The 8,809-nt window shown below is 40.6% G+C and overlaps 1 protein-coding gene across 1 annotated transcript in view; it reads right to left on the minus strand.

Annotated features, from left to right (window-relative positions):
• Positions 1-3,279, minus strand: part of LOC136709358 (von Willebrand factor A domain-containing protein 5A-like) — a 41,335-nt gene extending 38,056 nt beyond the window's left edge. The window contains exon 1 of the mRNA XM_066684506.1: positions 3,259-3,279. The gene's annotated coding sequence lies outside the window, so the exon portion shown is untranslated. The remainder of the gene's footprint in view (positions 1-3,258) is intronic.
• Positions 3,280-8,809: the final 5,530 nt, after the last annotated feature.

The following is an 8,809-nucleotide window of genomic DNA, read 5'->3' on the forward strand; positions in this document are numbered from 1 at the left end:
ATAAATACACAAAAAAGATGAATGACAATGCTAGGGGTGCTGCAACAAGTTAGGATTTTCCTCTATCCTTTTGGCATACGAACTCCCGCTGGCACTCAATGCTGCTGCACTGATGTTGAACTGGACAGCTCTGTCTAGGTCAACACACTTTTAACAAAGTGAACACTGTAACCTGATTTGGTGTGACTTCCATTTCCAGATTTCTCAAAGTATTGGAGTAAAAAAGTAAGATATTTAACTATGAAATGTAATGAAGTTAAAGTAAAATGTCAGCCTAAATAAAAATACTCCAGTAAAGTACAGATACACAAAAAAACTACTTACATTTACTCCGTTACTGTCCACCACTGGAAAAGTGTAAAACTGCCAGCTGTTTGGTAATAAGATTTGTAACATGACTGACTGTTCATGAAAATGATAAAGTGTTATTGACTTGCCCATGTCGCTGGGTGTGTATCGAGGGTTGAGTACAGCTGGCAGACAGAAGCGCAGGCCATGATCTGCATCCACGGTCAGCTCAGTGACGTAGACGAGGGTCACAAAGACACTCTCTTTTGGAGGAAGGCAGCCTACAACCATGCTAAACACATCTGGACTCTCCTCAGTCTCCTGCACTATATACGCCCTCTGCCCTGAACTTATAGCATTGTTATACAGCTCCCATGCCTGAAACAGAGAGGGAATATATATATACACCATCAAACTGTAATAAATGAATACTAATCTGTGTCCTGCTGGTATGGATAGAGCAGAGAGCTAAGTGTTCAATTAAACAATCAGATCCTGCTCTACGATCCCAGACCACAACCCTGGACTGGATAAGAGGTTACAGACAATAAATGAATGAAAGGAATTCTGATCTATATCCTTACGTTTGTATACACCCTTCATAATTAGTGAAATCATCCATTTTCGACACAGACATTCAACTGTGCACTTGTTCTGCAGCTTGTATCATTTCCCTAGAAATGTAGTGCTACTAGAACAGATTATGATACTCTGGAGCCGCTGCTCTTGAGCTGAAGGTCATCATGACAATTCACAGGCACTGACTCACTCAAGCAGAGGAACCACATTCTCAAAAGACATCTGAGGTTCCTCCTGCGTCTCACTTTTCTTCAGACCAGACCTTGTCTCTAGACACTTCTCTCTGATGCATGACCCTGTGTTTTATTTCTTTAAGATCATGGTACTGTTGATCTGACCTGCACAGTTGTGAAAGTTCCTTTGTGTGGTATACACAATTCATGATGCTTAAGACAGTAATAAAACCTAATGTCATAATTTATCGTTAAGTAATAATAATCATCAAGAAGTATAATTAACTAACGTCCATTTATTCATTCATTCATTATCTGTAAGCGCTTATCCAGTTCCGGGTTGCGGTGGGTCCAGAGCCTATCTGAATCACTGGGTGCAAGACTGGAACACACCCTGGAGGGGGTGCCAATAATTCACCTACCAACATGTGTTTTTGGACAGTGAGATGAAACCGGAGCACCCGGAGGAAACCCACGCAGACACAGGGAGAACACACCAAACTCCTCACAGACAGTCACCCGGAGGAAACCCACGCAGACACAGGGAGAACACACCAAACTCCTCACAGATAGTCACCCAGAGGAAACCCACTCAGACACGGAGAACACACACACTCCTTACAGACAGTCACCTGGAGAAAACCCACACAGACACAGGGAGAACACACAACACTCCTCACAGTCACCCAGAGGAAACCCACTCAGACACAGGTAGAACACACACACTCCTTACAGTCACCTGGAGGAAACCCACACAGACATAGGGAGAACACACAACACTCCTCACAGTCACCCAGAGGAAACCCACACAGACACAGGTAGAACACACACACTACTCACAGACAGTCACCCGGAGGAAACCCACGCAGACACAGGGAGAACACACCAAACTCCTCACAGACAGTCACCCGGAGGAAACCCACGCAAACACAGGGAGAACACACCACACTCCTCACAGACAGTCACCCGGAGGAAACCCATGCAGACACAGAGAGAACACACCACACTCCTCACAGACAATTAGGGTTGCAACTAATGATTATTTTGATAATCGATTAATCTGTCGATTATTTTTTTCGATTAATCGATTATTAATCGGATCAAAAGGAAGACAAGCCAAATTTGGTTTCCTGTCTGTTACTAGTATATTCAGGACACCATCAGTGAGAACAGCTGCTTGCTGTGGTGTGTAGATCTTCAAAACATAGTCAGCAATGCTGGGCTGTTTTTATCTGAGGTGAGAGAGAAAGCGAAGATATGAACATACACCATTTTAAAGTTAATAACTACTGATCTAAAATGCAGACAACATCCATCCATTATCTGTAACCGCTTATCCAATCCGTTATCTTGACTAAAACTACGGTTTGTTTTGGAACTGCTGGTCGAGCTGACACATTTAAGGTGAAAGAGAAAACTCGGGGGGATGCTAAGGCTTGTTCGCTAAACGCGAGTGTAATATCAATGTACTAAGAAAACAAATGTTGTTTAACTACTCTAGCAGGCTCTAGTAACATTGAGTGAGAGAAAAAGTAGAATTAACTTACTATACTTAATCTCTTTCACACATAGCTCCAACAGGCTTCATTTTCAGATGCCTCATGCAGTGATGTTGTGCTGCCGTGCCATGAGAGATCAGCTGTGCACATTTTGCACCTAACGCTGTTCCTTGTGTTCCCATACTTTTGATGACTTGAGTCGTACATTTTTCTCTCTGCTTGTGCTAACATTATCCTCTGCTGTGACCGCCTCCGCCATTTTTCAAACCCTTCTTCCAGAGTCCGTCATGTGTAGCAATTGTACCTATGTGTATAATAACTTAGACCCAACTAATCGATTATTAAATTAGTTGCCAGCTATTTTAACAATCGATTAGTTGTTGCAGCCCTACAGACAATCACACAGAGCAGGATTGGAACCCACAATGTCAGGATCCTGGAGCTGTGTGACTGTGACACTACCTGCTGCATCACCGTGCCGCCCCACATTCATTTAGGATTTTATAAAATACTAAAATAATGTTTGTTGTGTTAATTGTGACGTTACTTAAACATTTATTGCTGACTTATAACTAAATACTTAAGTTAATCTTAAGTTAATGTACCCTTATTGTAAAGTGTTACCATATATATAACCTGAAAGATACTGCCAAATTATGAATATATATTTTAAGGATTGTTTTAAGCGTTTTAATTAATCTGGCACCTTTCTCACTCACCCTGACTCTCTCATGCAGCTCAGCCACCACCTCCTCTCAGCAGATTTTGGCACTGAAATGACAGACAGCTGCTTCCGCAGGTAACGAGAACACGAATATCGCCTCCACAGGACACTCCTCCTCCTCATTGTTCGTGTACTGCAGGGTGGAGGTGACTGTGGCAACAAACCCCATCACCTGCACCTCCACCTCTACCGTGTTGAGAGGAACTTGGGTGAAAATATGAAACACAATGTTAAATGATTCCTGCACTGAAATACCCAGTGAAACTGTCCATATGCACTTGGCTAAGAGTTTGAACAGCTTTCCTAAAGAGCAGGGATTAGTTATTCCATGCACAGCTACTGCAGTCAAGTTAATGTAAATTAAAGCACAGTAAATGCAAGCACGCACTCATGCAACATGACAAACACTGCAGTACAATGAGTGAATAAGATTCCACCTTTCTACTATTTTTAATTTTAACGTAAGTAATACATTATTATCCCCGAGAACAGAACACATTGTTCACATGCTTTTGCAACACTTTTTCCTGATGGTGCTTATAATGGATGCAGTGACCAATATATTCTTCACGTGCTATTTTCATACCAGTTCATTTTTACGATTCGCTTTTTGTTTAATAAAATTTAAATGGTCATTTTTAAACCTGCACAACAATTACCATAAAATGACAAATGAGCATGTTTAATTTTTTATTTGAATTACACATTATGCAATAAAGCCGTAAAACATATTGTACATCTGATATATCAAAAACGAGATAATTAACCAATTGAACTGTAGCTTTGCTGCATAGAAACATATCTTAATATAAATGTTACATAGTTCCGTTCCTGCAATGCTAAGCCCAGAGAAGCGAAGACAGAGGCTCTATTCGAAGCTGAAATTTGAAGCTGAAAATACTACCTAGTGTTCCTTTAAGAGAGTAGCCATTTTCTCATATGAATTTTCTTCCTGTTAGTAAACAGCGTACTGACACTTAGTGACCAATATGTGGTGGTAATCTACATGTGGGGCACTCATTTTATGGAGTATAAACTTCATTTAGGGCCTGCAAAACAGTTGGAGTCCCCTCCTCATATGAGTTGTATTTGTATATATAATAAAATATTTACCTTCACAAACACAAAGCACAAAAGTTTATTTTTGGTGCTTCAGTTACTTATTAATCCTGAGATAAGTCACATACGTCTGAGCTCAAAAAGAAAATAGTGCTTAAACCATATCATCCTGCGTGTGCTGGAGCTGGTATGCCTTATAACTGAGCTCAATATTCAAAAAACAATCTTACAATAGAGCTGTTTTATGCCAACACTGCTTAGGGGGCACATGTGTTGAACATGTGTTAGCTGGGTTCAAGATGGGCCTGGGTTAGGCTGGGTTAGTACATGGGCTATTAGAGAGACCCAGTTGGCTGCCTATACAGGATGAGTGTGACCTTTACACCTTTATTTGCTACACATGGAAAACATGGGATTGAGACATAGCTGCTCGAGATGAGGGTAGGTAGATGAGCTTTGCCTGACGTAAACAAGGACTACTGACGTGAAGACTGATCAATTTAATGTTTACAGAGAAGGTTATCGACCAATAACGGTAGCTCTACAGTCAGACCGTCCAATCAGAAGGCTTTGGCTACTTCACCACGCCCCCTTCTCACTCAAGCGAACCAATCGGAGTAGGGGAGGGCGGGACTAGTTTGTGAACGAAACTTCTCGAAGTTCTATGTAATATCTAGAAAAACAAAATCCCGGACTTTTGTGAAATTCCGCCCGGACTTTTTTTAAGTCTAAAAAAGAGGACATGTCCGGGTAAAAGAGGACGTCTGGTCACCCTAGTTTACAGAGTACACTCACTTTAAGTACACTCACTTTTAACACTCACTATTCATACTCAGCCACTCATTGGAAATTCTGAGATAATTCTTGGACATGACACACATTCTGTACTTTCAAACACTGGCAGAATATTTATGTTACATACTTAGTCATTGCACAGCTAATTTCATATATTCATACAGTTGTTATTATGCAGATAATACATTCTTCTATTTCAGTAATAATTTAGTCTAATGCATTTTTTCCTTCTATTTCAGTAATACTTGTTTTAACATATATTTCTTTCTATTTTTGGTCTTTTTACTCTTGTCTGATCTTGTTTTTTTCTTAAGGTATTTAAGCTGCTGTAATACACGACTTTCTATCTGAGATATGACTCTGACTGCGTTGCAGCATTGGACATGCACAAAAGTGGTAAAAGCAGCTAAAAAATGATAAATATTTATTAACAGTAGCATTATTTAGGAATGAGCATTAGTAGGATTAGTGAATATGTTCATGTAGCGTTTTCTCATATGAAGCCATCCATCCATCCATTATCTGTAAACCCTTATCCAATTTAGGGTCGCGGGGGGGGGGGGGGGGGGGGTGGGTCCAGAGCCTACCTGGAATCATTGGGCGCAAAGCGGGAATACACCCTGGAGGGGGCGCCAGTCCTTCACAAGGCAACACACACACACACATTCACACCTACGGACACTTTCGAGTCGCCAATCCACCTGCAACGTGTGTTTTTGGACTGTGGGAGGAAACCGGAGCACCCGGAGGAAACCCACACGGACACGGGGAGAACACACCAACTCCTCACAGACAGTCACCCGGAGCGGGAATCGAACCCACAACCTCCAGGTCCCTGGAGCTGTGTGACTGCGACACCTACCTGCTGCTAGAAATTCATCTAAAGACCGTTAGAGATTTAAAGTGCGCGTCTATTACCGTGTTTCCCCGAAAGTAAGACAGTGTCTTATATTCTTTTTACCCCCGAAAGTCCCACTATGTCTTACTTTCGGGGTATGTCTTATATTGGTAAAAAATGTCGATTTTTGTTTTAACCATAAAATTAACATTTATTAACAACCTGAACAGTATGGTATTCACCATAAAACAGTTTTATAAAAGCAAGTGCCAAGAATGTCTTGTTACAACCGTATCATGACGGTATTTCCATGTATAACATGTAAAACAATGAAAAACGGTGAGAACGAACAGTTTAAATATGTTATACTGGAAGATAAAACAGATTTATTCCATGACAACCATGGCCATGCCAATCAGAGCGGCCACCAGCGGCTGCACATGAGGGCACTGAGGCTGCGTGTTGGACCACGGACAACATTACTGCTGCTCCCGCGGCCTCCACATCCCTCCGCTCATTCCGCTCCAGATCCGTCCGCATCCCGCAGTTAATGCAGCAAAAGGTACCGGTACTATGGCTTGTATTTTTCCAACGTACAGTTTACTATGTCTTACTTTCGGGGTACGTCTTACATTAGCCGACCCCCCTAAAACCCACACTGCGTCTTACTATCGGGGAAACACGGTATGAGAACGCGTTAAAGCGAGGGAAGGGAAAACCTTAATTAAAATGTAACTTTAAATATTTATACATTTATATGAATACGCTTAATCGATTGCCTATTTTGCTAGTATTAAAATAATAAATATTTTAATAAAATAATAAAACCCCAGGATATAAATCGGTTTTAAGCGACTACTTTATTCTCAGGCTTTGTAAATTACAAATGTAATATCTTTTAGAAACTACATCTAGATCTGCTTCTCTAAAAGGAAAGAAAACATCGTCCCTTTTCCATTGACACAAATGAAATACGCACCGTAATTACCGTAAAACCACGATTACCGTAAAAACTGAAATACTTACACTGCACACTTTTCTTCTCCTCGTTGTTGGTTTTCGCTGTTTTGAATGTTTGAGCCCCATGTCTTTCTCCTGTCTGAATGTGGTTGTGTGCGTCTCTCTCTCTCTCTCTCTCTCTCTGTGTGTGTGTGTGTGTGTGTGTAAATGAGCGAGAAGGGTATCTCTGCAGTTCGGAGGCAGCTCCAAGTGGGTGGTACAGCTCCAAGTGAGCGCGGAAGAACATTTTAAGCACGACTCAAGCACGTCGCTGGCTTCGAGATATGTAGTTGGCATAAAGGCTCTGGAGATGACCCAGAGGCTAAAGGACCCTTTTTATTAGTTTTTATGCTGATATGGAGCTGTTTCTAAAAGCTTGTGTTGATGAGCAGGGTCTCAGGGTCAATGTGATGTTTGTGGTTACGCCACGCCCCTCACCCCAGAATTTTTAAGGCATGTAAACTGAACTGTAGAGCCCTCATCTCAATTCTTAAGGCACAGATACTAGACTGCAGGGCACCTTGTACACCACAGTTCAGACAGTGTGTATAGTTTGATACTTTTAGAAACCTAGGCTGTCTGGTTAACTGTGATGTCCTACTTTGTGTAAAATGCCCTGCACAAAATAGGTATCCTAGTTATTTTCTTTCTTCTAACAAAGTTCTATAACTAATGCAGCTCAGATTGCTCTGTTTGAGCATTGTTTGGAAGTTTAAGAGAATGTCAGTGAGTTCTTTGGGACATTGTGTTAGATTATTGTGTATTTTGTAGAACAGCTGTATGTCGGTGACCATGTAATAACTGTTTTGTTTTCAGTGTTAATATTGTACCTTGCAAACATTGAGTACATTATATGGAGTACATTTTCAGCATTATGTGATTTACAGACTTGTTTGTGGTTGGATTAATATGTGAAATTCTTGCAATAAATAAAGAGAATAACCATTTAACTGAGACCACGTGTACTGAGAATGATAATGTTTGCTCACATAGAGGCTACTACTCACTTCCTAACAAGAGACAGGACAGTAAATATGGACTCATCAGCACAGCCCAGTGTTGGGGTGCTATATATTCTTCGCCTGGTATTAGGTTCATGGTAGTGTTGCAGTCACATAGCTCCAGGTTGTGGGTTTGAGCCACACTCCATGTGACGGTCTGTGAGGAGTTGAATTAGATAAGCAGTTTCAGACAATGAATGAATGAATGATAGTCCTTCTACAAATTCATATGCACAATCCAGGTAATAATAAAGGGAGGCTTTCTGACAGTCTAAGCCAGTGTTATCCAATTCTGATCATATTCTACCTGTTCAAACAAACCTGATTCAACTAATTTTGTGAGTAGCATGTTCCAGGACCTGGTTCTGATTCCAAATCAAAGCATATGTGATCATCTGAACGCAAAGAGTAATACATAATACTCTACAACAAGGACATACTTCTGTAAAGAATCATTTAAAACCAAGCAAAGGAACTAAATGAAGTACAATGAACTTCTCTGAAGTTTATATTCTTAATTGAGCCAAATTTCCTGAAAGGTTGCACCACTCTCTTGGAATTCATTAAACCTTAACTACATTACAGTGAATTTCCATCTTATTAAGTTCACCTAACTTGTAGCTACAGGCACTGACTACACTGTCATATACACCCACTATGACTGAGTGCTCATGGTAGGTTTATGATTATTTGCAAATTATTAATCCATTAATTAGTCCATTAATGGAAAGGAGCTGCTTTAAATATTTATTTGAATAGTGGGCCATTTTCCACAGTGTTACTTAAGGGTTTACACATTTAAACTGATTATAATCCAATACTGTGCTGAGTACAAAACAAAAAATACAGTCCTA

Source organism: Hoplias malabaricus, chromosome 11 (assembly GCF_029633855.1).
Source record: "Hoplias malabaricus isolate fHopMal1 chromosome 11, fHopMal1.hap1, whole genome shotgun sequence".
Taxonomy (NCBI): domain Eukaryota; kingdom Metazoa; phylum Chordata; class Actinopteri; order Characiformes; family Erythrinidae; genus Hoplias; species Hoplias malabaricus.